This window comes from Pelmatolapia mariae, linkage group LG6 (assembly GCF_036321145.2).
Source record: "Pelmatolapia mariae isolate MD_Pm_ZW linkage group LG6, Pm_UMD_F_2, whole genome shotgun sequence".
In the NCBI taxonomy this organism is placed as follows: Eukaryota; Metazoa; Chordata; class Actinopteri; order Cichliformes; family Cichlidae; genus Pelmatolapia; species Pelmatolapia mariae.
The window spans coordinates 6,565,238-6,577,693 of NC_086232.1; the positions used below are offsets into that span (position 1 = coordinate 6,565,238).

Sequence of the window (12,456 nt, forward strand, 5' to 3'; positions counted from 1 at the left end):
ACCACACCAGGACCTGTGCTGCTGGCTGAGGCCAACTACACCCCACCAGGGCATGTGGCTCTGTCTGAGGCCATCTACACCACACCAGGGCCAGTGCTTCTGGCTGAGGCCATGGACACCACACCAGGCACTGTACTGCTGGCTTTGGACCTGTGCAGCCAGCTTAGGCCACCTACATCACACCATGGCCTGTGGCTCTGGCTGAAGCAGTTTACATCACACCAGGGCTTGTGCTTCTGGCTGAGGCCATGGACACACACCAGGGCCTGAGGCTCTGGCTGAGGCCGTCTACATCACACCAGGGCTTGTGCTTCTGGCTGAGGCCATGGACATCACACCAGGGCCTGTGGGTCTGCCTAAGGCCATGGACATCACACCAGGACCTGTGCCTCTAGCTGAGGCCATGTACACCAAACCAGGGATTGTGGCTCTGACAGAGGCCACCTACACCACACCAAGGCCTGTGCTGCTGGGTTTGGCTATGGACACCACCCCAAGTCCTTTGGCTCTGGCTGAAGCCATGTACACCACACAGGGCTTCTGGCTGTGGACCTGTGCAGGCAGCATAGGCCACCTACACCACACCAGGGCCTGAGGTTCTGGCTGAGGCCGTCTACATCACATCAGGGCTTGTGCTTATGGCTGAGGCCAACTACACCACAACATGGCATGTGCTTCTGGCTGTGGACCTGTGCAGCCAGTTTAGGCCACCTACACCATACCAGGGCCTGTGCAGCAGCACACACCAGGGCCTGTGCTGCTGGTTGAGGCCAACTACACCACACCAGGGCCTGTGGATCTGTCTGAGGCCATTTACACCCAACCAGGGCCAGTGCTTCTGGCTGAGGCCATGGACACCACACCAGGACCTGTGCTGCTGACTGAGGCTATGGACACCACACCAGGGCCTGTGCTGCTGGCTGAGGCCATCTACACCACACCAGGGCCTGCCGCTCTGGCTGAGGCCATGTACACCACACAGGGCCTGTGGCTCTGGTTGAGGCTTGTACACCACACAGGTCTTGCGCTGCTGGCTGAGGCAACCTACACCACAACTGGGCCTGTGGCCCTGGAAGAGGCCGTCTACAACACACCAAGGGCTGTGCTGCTGGATGAGGCTATGGACACCACCCCAGGGCCTGTGGCTCTGGCTGACGTCAGCTACACCACACCAGGGCCTGTGCTTCTGGCTGAGGCCAACTACACCACACCAGGGACGGTGCTTCTGGCTGTGGACCTTTGCAGCCGGTTTAGGATATCTACACCAAACCAGGGCCAGAGGCTCTGCTTGATGCCGTCTGCAACACACCAGGGCCTGTGCTTCTTGCTGAGGCCATGGACACCTCACCAGGGCCTGTGGCTCTGGCTGACGTCAGCTACACCACACCAGGGCCTGTGCTTCTGGCTGAGGCCAACTACACCACACCAGGGCCTGTACTTCTGGCTGTGGACCTTTGCAGCTGGTTTAGGCTATCTACACCAAACCAGGGCCAGAGGCTCTGGCTGATGCCGTCTGCATCACACCAGGGCCTGTGCTTCTTGCTGAGGCCATGGACACCTCACCAGGGCCTGTGGCTTTGTCTGAGGCCATGTACACCACACCAGGGCCTTTGGCTCTGGCTGAGGCCGTCTACAACACACCAAGGACTGTGCTGCTGGATGAGGCAATGTTCATCACACCAGGTCCTGTGCTTCTGGCTGAGGCCACCTACACCACACAGGACCTGTGCTGCTGGCTGAGGCTATAGACACCACACCAGGGCCTTTGCTGCTGGCTGAGGCCAACTACACCACACCAGGGCCTGTGGATCTGTCTGAGGCCATCTAAATCCAACAAGGGCAAGTGCTTCTGGCTGAGTCCATGGACGCAACATCAGGACCTGTGCTGCTGGCTGAGGCTATGGACACCACACCAGGGCCTGTGCTTCTGGCTGTGGACCTGTGCAGCCTGCTTAGGCCACCTACACCACACCAGGGCCTGTGGCTCTGGCTGAGGCTGTCTACATCACAATAGGGCCTGTGCTACTGGCTGAGGCCATGGACACCACACCAAGACCTGTGCTGCTGGCTGAAGCTATGGACACCACACCAGGGCATTTGGCTCTGGCTGAGGCCAACTACACCACACCATGGCCAGTGCTTCTGACTGAGGCCATGGAAACCACACCAGGCCCTGTACTGCTGGCTGTGGACCTGTGCAGCCAGTTTAGGCCACCTACACCATACCAGGGCCTGAGGCTCTGGCTGAGGCCGGCTACATCACACATGGGCCTGTGCTTCTTGCTGAGGCCATGGACACCACATCAGGGCCTGTGTTACTGGCTGAGGCAAACTACACCACACAGGACCTGTGCAGCCGGCTTAGGCCACCTACACCACACCAGGGCCTGTGGCTCTGTCTGAGGCCGTCTACACCACACCAGGGCCTGTGCTGCTGGTTGAGGCCAACTACACCACACCAGGGCCTGTGGATCTGTCTGAGCCCATGGACACCCAACCAGGGCCAGTGCTGCTGACTGAGGGTATGGACACCACACCAGGGCCTGTGCTGCTGGCTGAGGCCAACTACACCACACCAGGGCCTGTCGCTCTGGCTGAGGCCATGTACACCACACAGGGCCTGTGGCTCTGGTTGAGGCCATGTACACCACACAGGTCTTGCGCTGCTGGCTGAGGCAACCTACACCACAACTGGGCCTGTGGAACTGGAAGAGGCCATCTACAACACACCAAGGGAGTGCTGCTGGATGAGGCTATGGACACCACACCAGGGCCTGTGGCTCTGGCTGACGTCAGCTACACCACACCAGGGCCTGCGCTTCTGGCTGAGGCCAACTACACCACACCAGGGCCACTGCTTCTGGCTGAGGCCATGGACACCACACCAGGGCCTGTGCTTCTTGCTGAGGCCATGGACACCTCACCAGGGCCTGTGGCTTTGTCTGAGGCCATGTACACCACACCAGGGCCTGTGGCTCTGGCTGAGGCCGTCTACAACACACCAGGGCCTGTGCTGCTGGCTGTGGACCTGTGCAGCCAGTTTAGGCCACCTACACCATACCAGGGCCTGAGGCTCTGGCTGAGGCCGTCTACATCACACCAGGGCCTGTGCTTCTCGCTGAGGCCATGGACACCACATCAGGGCCTGTGCTACTGGCTGAGGCAAACTACACCACACAGGACGTGTGCAGCCGGCTTAGGCCACCTACACCACACCAGGGCCTGTGCAGCAGCACACACCAGTGCCTGTGCTTCTGGCTGAGGCCAACTACACCACACCAGGGCCTGTGCTGCTGGTTGAGGCCAAGTACACCACACAAGGGCCTGTGTCTCTGGCTGAGACCATCTACACCACACCAGGGCCTGTGCCTCTAGCTGAGACAATGTACACCACACCAGGGCTTGTGCTGCTCGCTGTGGACCTGTGCAGCCAGCTTAGGCAACCTACACCACACCAGGGCCTGTGCTACTGGCTGAGGCCATGGACACCACACCAAGGCCTGTGCTGCTGGCTGAGGCTATGGACACCACACCAGTGCCTGTGGCTACTGGCTGAGGCCATGTACACCACCCCCGGGCCTTTGATGCTGGCTGAGGCCAACTACACCACAGCAGGACCTGTGGCTCTGGCTGAGGCCATCTACATCACACCAAGGGCTGTGCTGCTGGATGAGGCTATGGACACCACCCCAGGGCCAGTGGCTCTGGCTGACGTCAGCTACACCACACCAGGGCCTGCGCTTCTGGCTGAGGCCAACTACACCACACCAGGGCCTGTGCTGCTGGCTGAGGCCATCTACACCACACCAGGGCCAGTGCTTCTGGCTGAGGCCATGGACACCACAACAGGACCTGTGCTGCTGGCTGAGCTATGGACACCACACCAGGGCCTGTGCTGCTTGCTGTGGGCCTGTAGCTCTGGCGTAGGCCATGAACACCACACCAGGGTCTGTGACTCTGGCTGAGGCAATCTACAACACACCAAGGCCTGTGCTTCCGGATGTGGACCTGTGCAGCCAGCTTAGGCCACCTACACAACACCAAGGCCTGTGGCTCTGGCTGAGGCCATGGACAGCTCACCAGGGCCTGTGGCTTTGTCTGAGGCCATGTACACCACACCAGGGCCTGTGGCTCTGGATGAGGCCGTCTACAACACACCAAGGACTGTGCTGCTGGATGAGGCAATGTTCATCACACCAGGTCCTGTGCTGCTGGCTGAGGCTATGGACACCACACCAGGGCCTGTGGTGCTGGCTGAGGCCAACTACACCAAACAAGGGCCTGTGGCTCTGTCTGAGGCCATCTACACCACACCAGGGCCACTGCTTCTGGCTGAGGCCATGGACACCACACCAGGGCCTGTGCTGCTGGCTGAGGCCATCTTCACCACACCAGGACCTGTGCTGCTGGATGAGGCCAACTACACCCCACCAGGGCATGTGGCTCTGTCTGAGGCCATCTACACCACACCAGGGCCAGTGCTTCTGGCTGAGGCCATGGACACCACCCCCGGGCCTTTGATGCTGGCTGAGGCCAACTACACCACACCAGGTCCTGTGGATCTGGCTGAGGCCGTCTACAACACACCAAGGGTTGTGGGGCTGGTCAAACGCTAAAATGAGTCCTTTGGTTAGGTTATTAGGCAAGCATGCAGTTACCGTTAACAGTGTAGTTAAATTGGAGGCTTGTGTTCATAACTTTGAGTACTGGGCACCTCACTACTTGATACCATAAATTGACGCTTTGTGCTGGAGCCAGCAACTTACGGCCATACCGCCTTGGCAACGCCCGATCTCGTCTGATCTCGGAAGCTAAGCACGGTTGGGCTTGGTTAGTACTTGAATGGGAGACTGCATGGGAATACCAGGTGCTGTAAGCATTTACTTTTCATGTCACTGAGCTGGTTTTGATCCAGAGAAGGAGGGTGTTGAAAGACCCAAAGCAGCGGTCCATTAATAATGCCACATTAACGACATACCTTTTGGCTGTTTTCAGCAATGTCTTGTGCTGCTGTGTGAGTCCATCCGCACCACACCGAGGCCTATTCTGCTAACATAGGTCATCTACATTACACCAGGGCCTGTGCTTCTGGCTGTGGACCTGTGCAGCCAGCTTAGGCCACCTACACCACACCAGGGCCTGTGGCTCTGGCTGAGGCCGTCTACATCACACCAGGGCCTGTGCTACTGGCTGAGGCCATGGACACCACACCAAGACCTGTGCTGCTGGCTGAAGTTATGGACACCACACCAGGGCATTTGGCTCTGGCTGAGGCCATGAACACCACACCAGGGCCTGTGGCTCTGGCTGAGGCCAGCTACACCACACCACAGCCAGTGCTTCTGGCTGAGGCCATGTACACCACACCAGGCACTGTACTGCTGGCTGTGGACCTGAGAAGCCAGCTTAGGCCACCTACACCACACCATGGCCTCTGGCCCTGGCTGAAGCAGGTTACATCACACCAGGGCCTGTGCTACTGGCTGAGGCCATGTACACCACACAGGGCCAGTGCTGCTGGCTGGGGCAACCTACACCACACAGGGCCTGTGGCTCCTGATGAGGCCGTCTACAACACACCAGGGCCTGTGGCTCTGTCTGAGGCCATCTACACCACACAGGACCTGTGCTGCTGGCTGAGGCTATGGACACCACACCAGGACCTGTGCTGCTGGCTAAGGCTATGGACACCACCCCAGGGCCTTTGGCTCTGGATGAGGCCATGTTCATCACCCCAGGGCCTGTGCTGCTGGTTGAGGCCAACTACACCACACCAGGGCCTGTGGATCTGTCTGAGGCCATCTACTTCCAACCAGGGCTAGTGCTTCTGGCTGAGGCCATGGACACCACACCAGGGCCTGTGCTGCTGGCTGAGGCCAACTACACCACACCAGGGCCTGTGGCTCTGGCTGAGGCCATCTACACCACACAGGACCTGTGCTGCTGGCTGAGTATATGGACACCACACCAGGGCCTGTGCTGCTGGATGAGGCCAACTACACCACACATGGGCCTGTGTCTCTGGCTGAGACAAATCTACACCACACCAGGGCCTGTGCCTCTAGCTGAGGCCATGTACACCACACCAGGGCTTGTGCTGCTGGCTGTGGACCTGTGCAGCCAGCTTAGGCTACCTACACCACACCAGGGCCTGTGCTACTGGCTGAGGCCATGGACACCACACCAAGGCCTGTGCTTCTGGCTGAGGCTATGGACACCACACCAGTGCCTGTGGCTCTGGCTGAGGCCAACTACACCACACCAGGACCTGTGCTGCTGGCTGAGGCCAACTACACCACAACAGGAGCTGTGCTGCTGGCTGAGCTATGGACACCACACCAGAGCCTGTGCTGCTTGCTGTGGGCCTGTCGCTCTGGCGTAGGCCATGAACACCACACCAGGGTCTGTGGCTCTGGCTGAGGCAATCTACAACAAACCAGGGCCTGTGCTTCCGGATGTGGACCTGTGCAGCCAGCTTAGGCCACCTACACAACACCAAGGCCTGTGGCTCTGGCTGAGGCCATGGACAGCTCACCAGGGCCTGTGGCTTTGTCTGAGGCCATGTACACCACACCAGGGCCTGTGGCTCTGGATGAGGTCGTCTACAACACACCAAGGACTGTGCTGCTGGATGAGGCAATGTTCATCACACCAGGTCCTGTGCTGCTGGCTGAGGCTATGGACACCACACCAAGGCCTGTGGTGCTGGCTGAGGCCAACTACACCAAACAAGGGACTGTGCTTCTGTCTGAGGCCATCTACACCACACCAGGGCCAGTGTTTCTGGCTGAGGCCATGTACACCACACCAGGGCCTGTGCTGCTGGCTGTGGACCTGTGCAGCCAGCTTAGGCCACCTACACCACACCATGGCCTGTGGCTCTGGCTGAGCCCGTCTACATCACACCAGGGCCTGTGCTACTGGCTGAGGCCATGGACACCACACCAAGGCCTGTGCTGCTGGCTGAGGCCATGTACACCACACAGAGCCTGTGGCTCTGGATGAGGCCGTCTACAACACACCAAGGGCTGTGCTGCTGGATGAGGCCATGTTCATCACCCCTGGGCCTGTGCTACTGGCTGAGGCAAACTACATCACACAGGACCTGTGCAGCCGGCTTAGGCCACCTACACCACACCAGGGCCTGTGCTGCTGGTTGAGGCCATCTACACCACACCAGGTCCTTTGACTCTGGCTGAGGCCATGTACACCACACAGGGCCTGTGGCTCTGGTTGAGGCCATGTACACCACACAAGTACTGCGCTGCTGGCTGAGGCAACTACACCACAACTGGGCCTGTGGCGCTGGAAGCGGCCATCTACAACACACCAAGGGCTGTGCTGCTGGATGAGGCTATGGACACCACACCAGGGCCTGTGGCTCTGGCTGATGTCAGCTACACCACACCAGGGCCTGTGCTTCTGGCTGAGGCCAACTTCACCACACCAGGGCCTGTGCTTCTGGCTGTGGACCTGTGCAGCCGGTCTAGGCTATCTACACCAAACCACGGCCAGAGGCTCTGGCTGAGGCCGTCTACATCACACCAGGGCCTGTGGTTCTTGCTGAGTCCATGGACACCTCACCAGGGCCTGTCGCACTGTCTGAGGCCGTCTACAACACACCAAGGACTGTGCTCCTGGATGAGGCTATGGACACCACACCAGGGCCTGTGCTGCTAGCTGAGGCCAACTACACCACACCAGGGCCTGTGCTGCTGGCGGTGGATCTGTGAAGCCAGCTTAGGCCACCTACACCACACCAGGGCCTGTGCTGCTGGCTGAGGCCATGTACACCACACAGGTCTTGCGCTGCTGGCTGAGGCAACCTACACCACAACTGGGCCTGTGGCCCTGGAAGAGGCCGTCTACAACACACCAAGGGCTGTGCTGCTGGATGAGGCTATGGACACCACCCCAGGGCCTGTGGCTCTGGCTGACGTCAGCTACACCACACCAGGGCCTGTGCTTCTGGCTGAGGCCAACTACACCACACCAGGGCCTGTGCTTCTGGCTGTGGACCTTTGCAGCCGGTTTAGGCTATCTACACCAAACCAGGGCCAGAGGCTCTGGCTGATGCCGTCTGCATCACACCAGGGCCTGTGCTTCTTGCTGAGGCCATGGACACCTCACCAGGGCCTGTGGCTTTGTCTGAGGCCATGTACACCACACCAGGGCCTGTGGCTCTGGCTGAGGCCGTCTACAACACACCAAGGACTGTGCTGCTGGATGAGGCAATGTTCATCACACCAGGTCCTGTGCTTCTGGCTGAGGCCACCTACACCACACAGGACCTGTGCTGCTGGCTGAGGCTATAGACACCACACCAGGGCCTTTGCTGCTGGCTGAGGCCAACTACACCACACCAGGGCCTGTGGCTCTGGCTGAGGCCATCTACACCACACAGGACCTGTGCTGCTGGCTGAGTATATGGACACCACACCAGGGCCTGTGCTGCTGGCTGAGGCCAACTACACCACACATGGGCCTGTGTCTCTGGCTGAGACATATCTACACCACACCAGGGCCTGTGCCTCTAGCTGAGGCCATGTACACCACACCAGGGCTTGTGCTGCTGGCTGTGGACCTGTGCAGCCAGCTTAGGCTACCTACACCACACCAGGGCCTGTGCTACTGGCTGAGGCCATGGACACCACACCAAGGCCTGTGCTTCTGGCTGAGGCTATGGACACCACACCAGTGCCTGTGGCTCTGGCTGAGGCCAACTACACCACACCAGGACCTGTGCTGCTGGCTGAGGCCAACTACACCACAACAGGAGCTGTGCTGCTGGCTGAGCTATGGACACCACACCAGAGCCTGTGCTGCTTGCTGTGGGCCTGTCGCTCTGGCGTAGGCCATGAACACCACACCAGGGGCTGTGGCTCTGGCTGAGGCAATCTACAACACAAAAGGGCCTGTGCTTCCGGATGTGGACCTGTGCAGCCAGCTTAGGCCACCTACACAACACCAAGGCCTGTGGCTCTGGCTGAGGCCATGGACAGCTCACCAGGGCCTGTGGCTTTGTCTGAGGCCATGTACACCACACCAGGGCCTGTGGCTCTGGATGAGGTCGTCTACAACACACCAAGGACTGTGCTGCTGGATGAGGCAATGTTCATCACACCAGGTCCTGTGCTGCTGGCTGAGGCTATGGACACCACACCAAGGCCTGTGGTGCTGGCTGAGGCCAACTACACCAAACAAGGGACTGTGCTTCTGTCTGAGGCCATCTACACCACACCAGGGCCAGTGCTTCTGGCTGAGGCCATGTACACCACACCAGGGCCTGTGCTGCTGGCTGTGGACCTGTGCAGCCAGCTTAGGCCACCTACACCACACCTTGGCCCGTGGCTCTGGCTGAGCCCGTCTACATCACACCAGGGCCTGTGCTACTGGCTGAGGCCATGGACACCACACCAAGGCCTGTGCTGCTGGCTGAGGCCATGTACACCACACAGAGCCTGTGGCTCTGGATGAGGCCGTCTACAACACACCAAGGGCTGTGCTGCTGGATGAGGCCATGTTCATCACCCCTGGGCCTGTGCTACTGGCTGAGGCAAACTACATCACACAGGACCTGTGCAGCCGGCTTAGGCCACCTACACCACACCAGGGCCTGTGCTGCTGGTTGAGGCCAACTACACCACACCAGGGCCTTTGACTCTGGCTGAGGCCATGTACACCACACAGGGCCTGTGGCTCTGGTTGAGGCCATGTACACCACACAAGTACTGCGCTGCTGGCTGAGGCAACTACACCACAACTGGGCCTGTGGCGCTGGAAGCGGCCATCTACAACACACCAAGGGCTGTGCTGCTGGATGAGGCTATGGACACCACACCAGGGCCTGTGGCTCTGGCTGATGTCAGCTACACCACACCAGGGCCTGTGCTTCTGGCTGAGGCCAACTTCACCACACCAGGGCCTGTGCTTCTGGCTGTGGACCTGTGCAGCCGGTCTAGGCTATCTACACCAAGCCAGGGCCAGAGGCTCTGGCTGATGCCGTCTACATCACACCAGGGCCTGTGGTTCTTGCTGAGGCCATGGACACCTCACCAGGGCCTGTCGCACTGTCTGAGGCCGTCTACAACACACCAAGGACTGTGCTCCTGGATGAGGCTATGGACACCACACCAGGGCCTGTGCTGCTAGCTGAGGCCAACTACACCACACCTGGGCCTGTGCTGCTGGCGGTGGACCTGTGAAGCCAGCTTAGGCCACCTACACCACACCAGGGCCTGTGCTGCTGGCTGAGGCCATGTACACCACACAGGTCTTGCGCTGCTGGCTGAGGCAACCTACACCACAACTGGGCCTGTGGCCCTGGAAGAGGCCGTCTACAACACACCAAGGGCTGTGCTGCTGGATGAGGCTATGGACACCACCCCAGGGCCTGTGGCTCTGGCTGACGTCAGCTACACCACACCAGGGCCTGTGCTTCTGGCTGAGGCCAACTACACCACACCAGGGCCTGTGCTTCTGGCTGTGGACCTTTGCAGCCGGTTTAGGCTATCTACACCAAACCAGGGCCAGAGGCTCTGGCTGATGCCGTCTGCATCACACCAGGGCCTGTGCTTCTTGCTGAGGCCATGGACACCTCACCAGGGCCTGTGGCTTTGTCTGAGGCCATGTACACCACACCAGGGCCTGTGGCTCTGGCTGAGGCCGTCTACAACACACCAAGGACTGTGCTGCTGGATGAGGCAATGTTCATCACACCAGGTCCTGTGCTTCTGGCTGAGGCCACCTACACCACACAGGACCTGTGCTGCTGGCTGAGGCTATAGACACCACACCAGGGCCTTTGCTGCTGGCTGAGGCCAACTACACCACACCAGGGCCTGTGCTTCTTGCTGAGGCCATGGACACCACATCAGGGGCTGTGCTACTGGCTGAGGCACACTACACCACACAGGACCTGTGCAGCCGGCTTAGGCCACCTACACCACACTAGGGCCTGTGCAGCAGCACACACCAGGGCCTGTGCTTCTGGCTGAGGCCAACTACACCACACCAGGGCCTGTGCTACTGGTTGAGGCCAAGTACACCACACAAGGGCCTGTGTCTCTGGCTGAAACCATCTACACCACACCAGGGCCTGTGCCTCTAGCTGAGGCAATGTACACCACACCAGGGCTTGTGCTGCTGGCTGTGCACCTGTGCAGCCAGCTTAGGCAACCTACACCACACCAGGGCCTGTGCTACTGGATGAGGCCATGGACACCAAACCAAGGCCTGTGCTGCTGGCTGAGGCTATGGACACCACACCAGTGCCTGTGGCTACTGGCTGAGGCCATGTACACCACCGCCGGGCCTTTGATGCTGGCTGAGGCCAACTACACCACAGCAGGACCTGTGGCTCTGGCTGAGGCCATCTACATCACACCAGGGCCAGTGCTTCTGGCTGAGGCCATGGACACCACACCAGGACCTGTGCTGCTGGCTGAGGCCAACTACACCACAACAGGAGCTGTGCTGCTGGCTGAGCTATGGACACCACACCAGGGCCTGTGCTGCTTGCTGTGGGCCTGTAGCTCTGGCGTAGGCCATGAACACCACACCAGGGTCTCTGGCTCTGGCTGAGGCAATCTACAACACACCAGGGCCTGTGCTTCCGGATGTGGACCTGTGCAGCCAGCTTAGGCCACCTACACAACACCAAGGCCTGTGGCTCTGGCTGAGGCCATGGACAGCTCACCAGGGCCTGTGGCTTTGTCTGAGGCCATGTACACCACACCAGGGCCTGTGGCTCTGGATGAGGCCGTCTACAACACACCAAGGACTGTGCTGCTGGATGAGGCAATGTTCATCACACCAGGTCCTGTGCTGCTGGCTGAGGCTATGGACACCACACCAGGGCCTGTGGTGCTGGCTGAGGCCAACTACACCAAACAAGGGCCTGTGGCTCTGTCTGAGGCCATCTGCACAACAACAGGGCCAGTGCTTCTGGCTGAGGCCATGGACACCACACCAGGGCCTGTGCTGCTGGCTGAGGCCATGGACACCACACCAGGACCTGTGGTGCTGGCTGAGGCCAACTACACCCCACCAGGGCATGTGGCTCTGTCTGAGGCCATCTACACCACACCAGGTCCTGTGCTTCTGGCTGAGGCCATGGATACCACAACAGGACCTGTTCTGTTGGCTGAGGCTATGGACACCACACCAGTGCCTGTGGCTCTGGCTGAGGCCATGTACACCACCCCCGGGCCTTTGATGCTGGCTGAGGCCAACTACACCACACCAGGTCCTGTGGATCTGGCTGAGGCCGTCTACAACACACCAAGGGTTGTGGGGCTGGTCAAACGCTTAAATGAGTCCTTTGGTTAGGGTATTAGGCAAGCATGCAGTTACCGTTAACGGTGTAGTTAAATTGGAGGCTTGTGTTCATAACTTTGAGTACTGGGCACCTCACCACTTGATACCATAAATTGACGCTTTGTGCTGGAGCCAGCA

At 59.7% G+C, this 12,456-nt stretch overlaps 1 non-coding gene across 1 annotated transcript; it reads left to right on the forward strand.

Annotated features, from left to right (window-relative positions):
• Window positions 1-4,760: 4,760 nt before the first annotated feature.
• On the forward strand, window positions 4,761-4,879 carry LOC134629941 (5S ribosomal RNA). Its single transcript, XR_010094114.1, has one exon. It is a non-coding gene; the product is annotated as a 5S ribosomal RNA (ribosomal RNA).
• Window positions 4,880-12,456: the final 7,577 nt, after the last annotated feature.